The 13,622-nt window shown below is 48.2% G+C and overlaps 1 protein-coding gene across 1 annotated transcript in view; it reads right to left on the reverse strand.

Annotated features, from left to right (window-relative positions):
• LOC119963224 overlaps positions 1-13,622 on the reverse strand; it is a 105,684-nt gene that overhangs the window by 75,417 nt on the left and 16,645 nt on the right. The gene's annotated exons all lie outside the window — the stretch shown is intronic.

Genomic DNA, 13,622 nt, shown 5'->3' on the forward strand with positions numbered 1-13,622 from the left:
CCTTGTGAAATTTAGTGGAGTTAATGGCAGCAAACCCCTCCCCCTATCCTAACATTGGCGGAGTATCATCTCCAAAATGCCAATGTTTGTTCTTAGTTTTGAATCTGTTTAATAATAAATTATGAAAATAGAGCCAGACAGCAGAGAATGAGGTCATTGACCCATCATACTCTTTTGTAAGAGCTAACCAATTAGTTCCACTCTCCTGTTCTTTCCCCATAGCCCCTGCAAAATTTTATTTTCCAAGTGCTTATCCAATTCCCTGTCGAAAGTTATTCACAGAATCATAGACTCCCTACAGTGCAGAAGGAGGCCGTTCGGCCCATCAGGTTTGCACTGACCCTCTGAAACAGCATCCCAGCTAGGTCCATTGTCCTGCCCTATCCCCATCACCCCACGTAACCTGCATAGTCTTGTACACTGAAAGGCATTTTTTAAAAAATCATGGTTAATCCACCTACCTGTACATCTTTTGGACAATAATAATAAATTATGAATGAATCTGTTTCCACCCTATTTTCAGGCAGTGAATTCTAGACTATGACAATTTACTGCGCAAAAAAATTCTCCTCATCCTCCCCCCCCAATTCTTTTGCCAATTATCTTAAATCTTTTTCCTCCAGCTATTGACCATTCTGCCACGAGGATCATGTTCTGCCTGTCTACACTATGAAACCCCCTCAAAATAAACATTCCTGTGCAATCTCCTTCTCAGGAGAACATCGCCAGCTTCTCCAATCTCTCCACATAACTGAAGTCAGAATTTAACAAATATTTTGTCCAGGAGCAATAACTGCTATTTTTAAAGCACATCAATAAAATATGAATAAAATATACTCTTCTCCCTCTGGAGGAGGAACTGTTAACAATCGTTACCACCCACCCTCACCGCTCCCCCAAGTTGATCCTGTCTCACTTTAGAAGTATGTGGATTTACATGAGCAGTATTGATGTTTGTCGCTGTACCATAGGCTGCCTGCAAAAGGCTTCAGAAATGCAGAAACAGGTAAGTGACAGGCAGCCGCCCACATCAGAGGAAATGTGTGTTAGTTTATTTAAAATGAATAAAATAAGATTCTTTCAAAAGTTGTTCATTTATCATTTTGACAGAACTGCGATATTAGCAAGGCTGCTCCTCCATGAGATTGTTAAGGAGAACATTCCCATAACTGCAACAATGAGAATGCAGTCTACTGGCAATTTTCTGGTGGTAGAGATTACCACAAGGGGAAAGTAGAGAACACATCTGCTTTTCCCCAAATCATTTAGAATCTTTAAATTAGTTGGTGGTGGTATTCAGCATAGTGGATCTCTGAATAATTATTTTTAAATGGGAAATGTAGTGACAACAGGGCATTAATTCTCTCTTTAGCAGCATTTCAGATTTTCCGTGACGATGAACTCTACACACAGCAGACGTGGTAATAAGACGAATGTTCTGAGTTGTCACTGTTGGTGATATACCTCGCGTACTGTGAATGTGCTTCAAAAAATCGAAGCAGCAAATAACGATCATTAATTAAGCTGCCCAGTGGGAAGGAAGCAGAGGCTTATAGGAATATAGTAACATAGGTACAAGAGTGAACCATTAAACCTTCCATGCACGTTCTGCCATTCAATTAGATTGTGGTTGATCTGTGCCTTAATTCCATTGACCCACCTTGGTTCTGTAATCCTTAATATCCTGACCTAACAATAATCCATCAATCCCAGTGAAGAAGAGTCATACTGGACTCGAAACATTGGCCCGTATTTGATGTGGTTTGAGGGAGCATGTGCCCGACATGACAGCGTGTAAAATCACGCGAGAAGACGTCCAATTAAGGAGTCTAATAAAGTGATTTTACATGGCCCGTCCACCGTTACGGTTGGCGGACAGGTCAATCGGCCAGGCGGCCTTTACGTTTTCACTTCAATCTTGATCCTGGCAGAATGTAATATCTGGAGTGCAATTTGATAAATAAATGTCTGGGTGCTGAATACTGCTGTTAGATGTTTGGCTGTGCTGCATAGACACAGTTTGTTGGACTTTATTTGTGCAGGTCTGTAGCTTTGTAGCCATCGAAGTTGGCCATTCCCTCAATACAAAATGGAGGAACGTAAAGCTTGCAGGTTAAAATGGACAAAGTTTGCAGCACAAGCAGGCTGCACCAAGCCAATGTGTATTCTGTCTGCTAAGAGAGCAGACAGCACCGAAACGAACATTCCGCATACTAATGAGGCAATCTCCGGGACAGTTAACATAGTAATGGAACGATCCCAGGGACAATGGACACAAATAGAGAAGTGATTGCAACATTGTATGGGAAGCCAGACACCCCGGCACCAGCGGGGTTCGAAGACAAAGCACCTGAAGGCCCGCCCAGTAGCCGAGGGACAGCCTCAGTATTGGGGGGATTCAAACAAATCGATTGGGAAGAGACCCAATCGATCTCCAGCAGATAGAGGGTCCGCCCAAAAGGGCGCGAAGCCCTGGGACTTATAAAAGACAGGTCCCAAACTCAGTTTGTTCTTGTTGATCAGCCCTCCTCTCTTGACCAGCCCTCTCGACCAGCCTTTACCGAAGAAGACCTTGACTGAGAGAGAGGAGAGGTTCGGACAGCAGCCGCCAGCAAGTAGGTGTCTCACAACGATCGCTACCAGAGATAGACACTCCTGGCCCCTTTTAACCCGTACCAACCTGAAGTCTGCGGACCCAGTGCAGAGCAAGAGGCTATTGTCCCCTGATCCGGCAGTTCCTTATTCAGATAAGTATTGGTCTATTTAGTGGTAGGAATAGTTTAGTCATCTTAGCATGTGCATAAGTAGTTTATAATTGTATTATAATAAACTCATTTGTTTGAACTTACTAATTGGTGTATGGTTTTATTGCTTTGAACTTGACCTTGAAACTTGTGGCGGTATCTTAACGATACCTGGCGACTCCAGAGCTAAGTAACGAAACAGAACCAAATTGAGTGTTAAGCACACTCACCCAGAACGAGCAACAGCTTCCTGAGACAGCCCTGCAGCAACTGTCTGCCTTGATGGAGCCCAATAGAAGTGCCAGCCCGCACCCTCCACTTTCCCGGTGCCCAGTCTTTCCAACAGCACTGAGCCTTTCCCAGCACGCCTTTCACGCTGGTACCCGGTGTCATAATATCCACTCATGTATATAATAAGATACAGACAGGCAGTGACTGACACACAGAATAACCAATAAACACACAGGACACAGAACAACCAATCACCAAACAGGACACTGCAGGGGACACCACCACTATAAAACACACGAGGCATCAAGACTCTGCCTCTTCTCACTGGATACAGCTACCGAGATAGTCAGGGTGCACAGTGCAGTGAGCACCATCTCCATGTGACAGAGCTAGTCTGGTCAAGCCAGACAGAGGTTATCAGTGTAGATTAATAGAGTGTCAACCCACAGCAGATTATGTACAGCAATCAGCAGGTTCAATAAAACAGTGTTGAACCATCTCCTGTGTCGGAAGCCTGTTTCTCGTCTTACTGCATCCAGTTGCAGTCAGTGTTAAACCAACTCATATAACACATCACCTGGTAATTGGTTAGCCAGCATGAAATCGTGTTTCATGGCCAGCAGCGACCGGAAGTACATATTACAGTAATTGCACGCACCCAATAAACAGAAACCTCTGTTTCTTGTTCCACAGACACTGCCAGACCTGCTGAGTTTTTCCAGCACTTTCTGTTTTCAGTTAAGATCTCCAGCATCTGCAGTGCTTTTGTGGCATCGCGGCCCCTTTAAGAGACAATCCCTCGCCATCGGCGTGATCGGCTTGGGGCTTCTCGTGCTTGAGTGCGTGAGCCCCGACCAAATGAGAAAAAGCATGGGGCCCTAGAAGCAGGGTTCGGGAATTGTGGACCCCAGAGTCATAGAGTGAAGACCTGTGTCAGCGACCTCTGTGCATATATATATAATTGTCCTTGCTCTCAATAAACCCCTTTTGGTGAAACAAGAAGCTTTCGAGTCACCCCCATGGCGACGAGCTTAAATCAAACAATGATCATAAGTCATCGCTAGTCTCAGAATTCGTGGAGGAAGGGATTAAGTCAAAAGTAGCGATTAAAAAAAAAGAGATCCATGCCAACGATTGGGAAAATCGACCCGTTCGATCAGGGGGCCGAAGACTGGAGCCAATATATTGAGCGACTCCGATATTTCTTTATTGCCAACAAAATCACGGGGGAGGATAAACAGAAGGTTATTTTATTGATGGTTTATGGGCCCCAATCCTACAATCTCATAGGAAATGTAACGTCCTGGAGGTCCCCGACACAAAATAGTTTGATTTATTGGTAAAGTTTGAGAAGGAGCATTTCAACCCTCTCCATCATATTGCAGCGATACAGGTTTAATTCAGCTGCCAGGGAACCAGGAGTGTCGACCTCGGCTTTCATTGCCAAACACCACCAAATGGTTGAGCATTGCAAATTTGGCACTCCGTTGAATGGCATGCTGCGCAGCCGCTTAACATGCAGCATCAATGACATCAATGTGCAGAGGAAACTGCTGGCTGAGACAAAGATTACCCTAGACAATGCAATTGAAATAGCCCAGGCAACCGAATGTGCTGAAAGCCTCAATACGTACAAGAGGGTGAGGTAAACCAACTATGGAGCGGTATGGTTACAAGGCACGCACCCATGTCAACAGGGACAAAGGGAGTCCAGCCAGGACAGTTGGTAGGGTTTCACAGGCTCAGGCCAGATGAGTCCTGGTTTGAGACAATTCATCCTCTTCAACCTGTGATTATCCCTCTCTCCAGTCGCACTGTCTGGACCTGTAAAGACTTAATTACCTGCAAAGACTCGCATTCAAAGTATCATCTTGCATCATTGACTTTGTCTATATATATGTTTCTGGAACCCACCTCTTCATTCACCCGAGGAAGGAGCAGTGCTCCAAAAGCTAGTGATTCGAAACAAACCTTTTGGACTTTAACCTGATGTTGTAAGACTTCTTACTGTGCTCACCCCAGTCCAACACCAGCATCTCCACATCATGGTCTCCAAAGTGAAGCAATAATCCTGACTGGGTGGCACCAGGACCACCCGGATCAGTTCAGACCTTACCTCATCAGAAAAGATGAATTCAGTTGTGAGGACAGAGTTTTGCTCTGGGGGTCCCGGTTGGCGGTGCCACCCCCAGCAAGAGAGCCAGTGCTGCAAGAGTTGCACAGTGCACACCATGGCCAGACTAAGATGAAAATGCCGGCCAGGAGCTACATATGGTGGCCCGGCATCAATAGGGATACCGAGGGCCTAATGCACCAGTGTGATTTCTGCCAGACACAGCAATCCTTGCTGCCACACAGTCCACCTGCACCCATGGCCTGGTCTTCCATGGACGAGGTTTAATATTGATTTTGTAAGCCCTTACCCTGGAAGAATGTTCCTGATACTAGTGGATGCCCACTCCACGTGGTTGGATGTTCAGGATGCGGGGACGACCATGCCAGCAGCCACTATTGACACCGACACCTTGCATCGCTTCTTCGCTATGCATGGCCCTCCCGAGGTATTGGTGTCCAACAATGGCATAGCGTTTAACGGTGAGGAATTTCAGCACTTTTTCAAAACAAACAGCATCCACCACATTTGAACAGCCCCCTACCACACAGCCTTAAACAGATTAGCAGAGAGAGAAGTTCAGATCAAGTCTGCAATAAGGAAACAGTCTAACAGACTGTTACACTTGAAGTTCAGTAGGAAGTCTTACAACACCAGGTTAAAGTCCAACAGGTTTGTTTCAAACACAAGGGGCGCAATTCTCCCGAATTATGAAAAATCGGGAAGCTGGCGTCAAAAACGGGCCCGTTTGACGCCAGCCTCCGCCCCCCCCCCCCCCCCCCCCTCCCCGACCGGGAACCGATTCATCTCCCCGGTCGGGGCTAGCATCGCGCGGCCGTGAACTCCGGCATTGCGGCTTAACGAATTTCGTTAAGCCCGCTAGCCAAAGTTAGCGACAGCTGACGCGTCAGATGACGTCAGCCGCGCATGCGCGGATTGGATGACTCCAACCCATGTATGCGCAGATGACGTCATCACGCATATGCGTGAAACCCGCGCATGCACGGGCCGGTATGCCCCTCAGACGCCCCGCGAATGGATCCAGCGGGGCGGCGGAGGGAGAAAGAGTGCGCAGGGTAAGTACCCGCTGCCCGCGATCGGTGGGCACCGTGGTACGTCCGTGCCAATCGGTGCCATGGTTCCCGAGAACGGGACTTTACGGCCGTTTTTACGAACGGTGAGAGCAGGTGTGTTTTACGCTTGTAAAAATGGCCGTAAAGGCCTTGGAAATCGGCCCATCGGCCAGGAGTGAATCGCTGCTCGCCGTAAAAAAACGGCGGGCAGCGATTCGTGTCGGGAGGCGGGCATGGGGGGGGGGCGGAGGGGAATAGTGGGAGGGCGTCGGTACAGCGTGTCCGTAAAAATTTACGCCGCCCGCTATTCTCCGATTTTTCGTAAGTCGGGAGAATCCCGTCCAAGCTTTGTGGAAAGCTAGTGTTTGAAACAAACCTGTTGGATTTTAACCTGGTGTTGTAAGACTTCTTACTGTGCTCACCCCAGTCCAACGCCGGCATCGCCACATCACACTTGAAGTTAGCCAACTTCCTTCTCGTGTATAACCCCATACCACCACTGGAGTGACACCAGCACTGCTCCTCTAGGGTCATCACTTCCAGAGCCAGTTAGATCTTGTGTTCCCCAATTTGACAGGGATTGTGGAAGCGCAGTGGGCCTCCCAGAAGAAGCTTCGTGATTCAGTAAAAGGAAATGGGTCATTTAAAATTGCCGACCTGATACATGTACAGAACTTCGCATTGGACCCACTGTGGTTACTTGGCAGAATTGTGACAAAGTTTGGTCCAGACTCATACGTGGTGGACTTACAAGGCAGACGAGTGTGAAAGCACATAGACCATGTACGGAGCCGAGAGGCCACCATCAATGGCTGAACAGGTGGATCCAGCTGTCATTATCACGGCAGAGCTGGACCTGAGAGAATTGGGAAGTTCCATAGAAGGCCCACCGGCCACCCCGAGGGAGCTGGATATGAGGGCACCCTCTAAGTACTGGTCGAATCCTTGAAGCAACCTCCTGCTGCTAACAATGACACTACCTCATTGGTGGAGGAGCCACTTAAGGGACTGAGCTGGTCTACCAGGCCTAAGAAATATCCTGATAGATTAACCCTGTGATGGGCTGTTATGGACTCCCTCTTTTTATTGTCTCAATTTTTCCTTGCACATAGTTGACTGCAAATGACCCATGTTTTATATATGTTACTGAGGGACTTATGGTGGGAGGATGTGGTACAAGGCCCCTTTAAGGGGTCATCCACGTGACTGGCCCGAGGCCTACTGTGCGTGAGTGCGTGACCCTAACCAATGGGGACAAAACATGGAGCCCTGGGAGCAGAGGCCCGAGCAGTGTGGACACGGGAGTTGGGGAATGATGCGTGTTTCAGTGACCCCTATGCCTGTATATAGTTATCCTTGTTCTCAATAAACACCTTTTGTTTAATGAGAAGCTAATACAGTATTGCCTCGAGCCACCACAACTTTGCTCTTATTTTTGTCTCAGTAGCCGTTGGAAATTCAATGGGAAGCGCGTAAGAAAGAAAACAGGAACATAACATCTCGTTTTTTGTGTCAACATTTCCCCTTTTTCAGTGTGCACTCACACCAGATATTAACACTGCTCATGGTTGCTCCATAAAACATGATGATGAATTTAATCTTTTCTATTTTGCTAACCACCATTTCTCATGTTGAAACAATGGAGAAATGTATTTAGCTGCAAAATAAATTGGCAAATTACTGAATTGAGTCCACTGCAGCAAACCTTTCTTTCTCCATCAAAGATTCCTCAAAATCTCTTTTATTTTGAACTAAGATGATACTTTTCTAATTCCAATGTAAAATTAGTCCTGGTGAGCAATTAAGAATCCTTTTTAAGGCCAGAATGGTCTGTCTGCAGAAAGTTTGTAACTGTCTATAAATGACCTCCCTGCCTCTGATGTGCTGTGTGTGGAGTCATGGCACATTCAATTCTATCTTTGTACAACAAGCACATGTCCTGGAGAAATTACTGAATGACTATTGTTATGAGGCTATGTCCCTTTATTTTGGAAATTCTGATTTTAAACTTTCAATGGATTGGAAATTTTGCAATTTGAACTGAGATAGATTCAACTGCTAATAATTCAAGGCCACATTCCCAAGATGAAGATGATTGCCAACCAATCACCCTCAGAGTTACGTGAAGAGAGAGACATTTCCTATCATCTCGGCACCCATTGAAACCCTTGCCTAAGGAAGAGAAATCAAAAATGCAAAATACTGGGCGGGATTCTCTCAGTCCGGGGCCGGGCTGGACAATCCACGCGACCGGTGCGAATCACGCTACGCCACCCCGCAGAGCAGAGAATGGCCGCTATTGGCGCTGGCATGGTTGGCGCGGCGCCGGTCGGGGGCCACTCTACCCGGACCCCCGCCGATTCTTGGCCCAGGATGGGCCGAGCGGCTGTCATAAAAAAGCCGAGTCCTGCCGGCGCCGTCCACACCTTCTCTCAACCGGCGGGAAATCGGCGTGGAAGGGTCGGGGGGAGAGTTCCGACCCCGAGGGAGGCACCCGATGTGGCCTGGCCCGCGAGCGGGGCCCACCGATCGGCGGGCCGGCCTCTCTGGCTGGGGGCCTCCTTTCTTCTGTGCCAGCCCCTGTAGCCATGTTGCGTCGGGGCCAGCGCATGCGCGCATTGGCACCAGTGCCACTGCGCATGCGTGTATCCTGCGGCGCCCAGTTGACATCAGGAGCAGCAGCTGGAGCGGCATGAACTGCTCCAGTGTCGTGCTGGCCCCCTGTAGGGGCCAGAATTGCTGATCCTGAGGCCGTGTTGACGCCGTCGAGAAACGCGACGGCGTTTTTGACAGCGTCAAAACTTAGCTTCAGGATCACAGAATCCCGCCCACTGTATATTGAACATAAGAACTAGGAGCAGGAGTAGGCCACCTGGCCCCTCAAACCTGCTCCGCCCTTCAATGAGATCATGGCTGATCTTTTGTGGACTCAGCTCCACTTTCCGGCCTGAACACCATAACCCTTAATCCCTTTATTCTTCAAAAAACTATCTATCTTTATCTTAAAAACATTTAATGTAGGAGCCTCAACTGCTTCACTGGGCAAGGAATTCCATAGATTAACAACCCTTTGGGTGAAGAAGTTCCTCCTAAGCTCAGTCCTAAATCTACTTCCCCTTATTTTGAGGCTATGAAAAATGATTGCTGCATGTCGGCACACACAAGACCGCTTGGGAATACACTATAGGCAAAGTATTTCAAGGTAACGCTGCTAGCCACTAGAGAGAGATAATGCAAGTGACACAGACAGTGTCAAAGAAATCTGTGGAAACAAGCTGATGGATGATCTCTCTCCCTCTCTCTTTTGGAATAAATGGGCTGCCCGGTTCAAGAAACCAACTATACCAGAAACCTACCAGGGAACTGAGATCTCGTAAAAAAATGCAACATCGTCTACGTCTGATCGCATCCAAGAAATCAACTTACCTAAATTGGCCATGATATTTAAAATTCATGCCTCAAGGACAATCAAAGTACACTGTTTTAATAATAAATTTATAGTTTCCAATTCTTTTTTTCCAATTAAGGGGCAATTTAGAGTGGTCAATCCACCTAGCCTGCACATCTTTTGGATTGAGGAGGTGAGACCCATGCAGACACTGGGAGAATGTGCAAACTCCACACGGACTGTGACCCTGAGCCGGGATCTAACCTGGATCCTCGGCGGCATGAGGCAGCAGTGCTAACCACTGCGCCACCGTTCTGCAATCAAAGGACACTTAATCATATATTCTTTTGCCTTTTTTCTATTAGACTCTAACTGTGAGTGTGCGCACACATGTGCGTGTAGTGTGCATGTGTCTACGTGCGTGTGTGCATGTGTGCGACCAAATGATTGTATGAACGTCGAATATTTAATGCCACATTTTCGTTTTTTTCCTCGGGTTCAGTGATTAATAAATTTGCTCTTTCTTTTAGACTCCAGAAAACGTTGTTTGATTGGCTCCTTATTGCTCATTGCTTAAATTATTCAAAACATTCTGAATTGGAAAGGACGCGTCCTCATGAAAAAGAAGCTTGTGACCAACCGAGGCGGAAGAATAGAGGGTGCCAGTTCATCCCTTCTCACCTGCTCAAAGCATTATTAGGGGTAGTTGAAAAGGAAAAACAGTTTTGTGATTGAAAAAGCAAAACTGTTTAAGAACTGGAATAATGCCTCCCACATACTTGTCCAGCAGGTACAAGAATTCCTCACCCATTATCCTTTTCTTATCTGGACAACACTCAATCAAATTTAACAATTCCACCACTACCTCAATTAAGATTAAGGGCCAAATGTGGAACCTTTCTGCAATGGATAGTGCATTTGCGGTAGCACAGAGGTTAGCACTGCTGCTTCACAGCACCAGGACCCAGGTAAGATTCCCGGCTAGGGTCACTGTCTGTGCAGAGTCTGGGGGGGATTCTCCGGTTGTCAATGCCAAAATCGCATTCGGCGATTGGCCGGAGAATACCTATTTCTGCTATAATTGGGACAGCGCCGCTTTTGCAATGCTCTGCCCCCTTGAAAACGACGTACTCCCACGCCGTTGGGACGGCCTCAGGACTTCATCTGAGGCCGTCCCCGATCCTCCGGCCCTGATGGACTGAGTTCCCAACGGCGTGGGACACGTGTGCTATTTTTTTCCGTGAACCCGGCGTGGCGACTGCTGGAGTCCAGCGCCGCCATAGTTGGGGTGGGGGAGTTGTTCTGCGGGCAGATGGGGTTTTGGTTGGGGTTGGGGCACTGGTGGGGGGTGTCCCAGGGGTGGCAAGGCTGATTACAGGGTGGGAGGGGGGTATTTTTGGCAGGCCGGGTTTGCGTGCAGCCGCCGTCATGTTGCGCAGTGCAGCCACTGCAGGCCTTTGCCATGCACATGCGTATCCACGGACTCGGCAGTTCCCCGGCCGTATCCGTAGGTAAAGCCAGGGGGGCTAAACGCTGCGTGCCTGCTAGCCCCGCACCAGATGGAGGATCGGTGTAGCTTTTGCACCATTTTTTCAGGCGTAAAACACAACTGTTCTCATGCCAGCGTCAGCACTTAGTCTTCAAATCGGAGAATCCAGCCCCCCTGTGAGTTTCCTCCGAGTGCTTCGGTTTCCTCCCCCAAGTCCCGAAAGGCGTGCTGTTGGGTAATTTGGACATTCTGAATTCTCCCTCTGTGTACCCGAACAGGCCGCAGAATGTGGCGACTAGGGGCTTTTCACAGTAACTACATTGCAGTGTTAATGTAACCCTACTTGTGACAATAAAGATTATTATTATTATGTTTCGCTCAGTAATTTAGGTTTGCTAACCTTTCAGGATTGTCCTGGAAAGTTTACCATTTTCAAATAATCGAAACACTTTTTCTTATGGAATCTAAATTGTTAGGATTTTCTGAAGTTGAGCATTCCTGCATTTCTCCTGATGAGTGCAAGATGAAAAGCTTCAGTAACATGTCTCTCTTTGCAGCAATATTCAAGTTCTGCACTATCGAGAAATACTCTTCTTCCACATTTCCCTCTCTTTCACCGAGGCATATTTATCCTCCACTCCCACCTCTAAAGTTCTGAGAAGCACTGTTCTCTAGTTCAATGGTTCTCAAACCGGAATCCATGGGCACTTTCCAGTGGATCTTCGGAATAATGTGAAAGTGCAAGCTGAGGTGGGAGTGCTGTCATCACATGTATAGTGTGGCTAGTTGCCTTACCGACAAGGGGAATGTGCATGGAGTAACACTGACAGCAGCATTAATGTCAATCTGTTATTGTCGCTTGGTAGTACAGAATTTGAGTATTGCTGAAAATGGCATGTTGTCAAAACTTCATCATGCACTGATCAGGCCAGATGCAAGAATGCCAAATTTCAAAGAGAACAACAAATTATTCGGCAGGAGAAGAGGTTGGCGAGTGAACTCTGATTGGTAGAGATGTTGCTATGGAGAATGTACCAGGGAACATTTAACTGCCAAGCTTTTATTTAAATTATATTTGTTTTCTTAAAAGCATTACCAAAACATTTTATCTACAACACTTTTATATTGTATGTATTTTGAATATCATCATTTAAATGAGAGTCGGCCATGATTAATGAGAATCCATCCCTTCATTCAAAAAATATTTAAGAGCCACTGCACTGGTTTCCAGGTCAAAGCCCCATTCCCATTCAGAATGCCATCTTCCATTGTTCACGGGCAGGATTCTCTCACCCCGCGGCCGGGTTGGAGAATCGCCGGGCAGCGCGCGATACGCGCGACGCCGCCCCGACACAGGTTCGGCAATTCAGATCAACCATGATCTTATCAAATTGCGGAGTAGGCTAGAGGGACCGAATGGCTTACTCTTGCTGTGAATTCTTGAGCTATTCCTCTCCCCCAACTCATGAATGGGTTCTCTACTTCCTCAGGCTACTTTCACTATTGAGCCCAGTTCCTGCTCCTATATGATACTAATACTTTGCTCCAAGAGTAGGGGGCGCGATTCTCCGCTGCCCACGACGGGTCGGAGAATAGCGGGAGGGCCTTCCCGACAATTTTCACGCCCTCCCGCTATTCCCCCCCCCCCCCCCCCCGCCCCACGGCCACCCCACGGCACGAATCGCTGCTCGCCGTTTTTTACGGCGAACAGCGATTCTCCCCTGGCCGATGGGCCGAGTTCCCAGGCCTTTACGGCCGTTTTCAGAAACGCAAACACACCTGCTCTCACTGTTCGTGAAAACGGCCGCAAAGTGCCGTCCCGGACAACCATGGCACCGATTGGCACGGCCACACCACGACCGTGTCAAGGGTGGCATGGGCCTGCGATCGGTGGGCACCGATCGCGGGCAGCGGGTCTGATACCCGCGCACTATTTGTTCTTCCGCCGCCCCGCAGGATCAGTCCACAGGGCGGCTGAGGGGCATGACGGCCCGCGCATGAACGGGTTTGACGCGTCTGCGTGATGACGTCATCCGCGCATGCGTGAGTTGGAGCCGTCCAACCCGCGCATGCGCGGCTAACGTCATCGTGCGCGTCAGCCGGCGTGACGCTTGGCGCGTGGACTTAGCGACGGTCGCTAAGCCCGCGATGCCGTGCTTCACGGGGCCCCGCTGCTAGCCCCGCCTGGGGGGGAGAATTGGGTCCTGGGAGGGGGCGCGGAGGCTGCCGTGAAACACGGCCGGTTTCACGGCAGCCTTTACGACTCGCCGCATTTGCGGAGAATCGCGCCCCTTTGCCAACATTGCATGGAACATCAGAAATTCTTGATCGCAGTATGTGCCACAGCTTCTGCTCCCAGAGCAATTGGACAGCCATTTGAGTAGTCTGTCCTCAAGATTGCTGGGGGCTAGTTTGCTGACACAAGTGAAGTGGAATGTAAAGCTTGAAGGTGTTTGCCATCTTTTGTGATCTCAGGCCAACCCAAATTGCAGTACAACCATTGAAGTACGTTTGAAGTGCAGTCACTGTTGTTTTGTAGGAAATACGGCAACCAGGCTTTACACAGCAAGATCCCACAAAGAGC

The sequence above is a fragment of the Scyliorhinus canicula genome, chromosome 3, assembly GCF_902713615.1.
Source record: "Scyliorhinus canicula chromosome 3, sScyCan1.1, whole genome shotgun sequence".
NCBI classification, from domain to species: domain Eukaryota; kingdom Metazoa; phylum Chordata; class Chondrichthyes; order Carcharhiniformes; family Scyliorhinidae; genus Scyliorhinus; species Scyliorhinus canicula.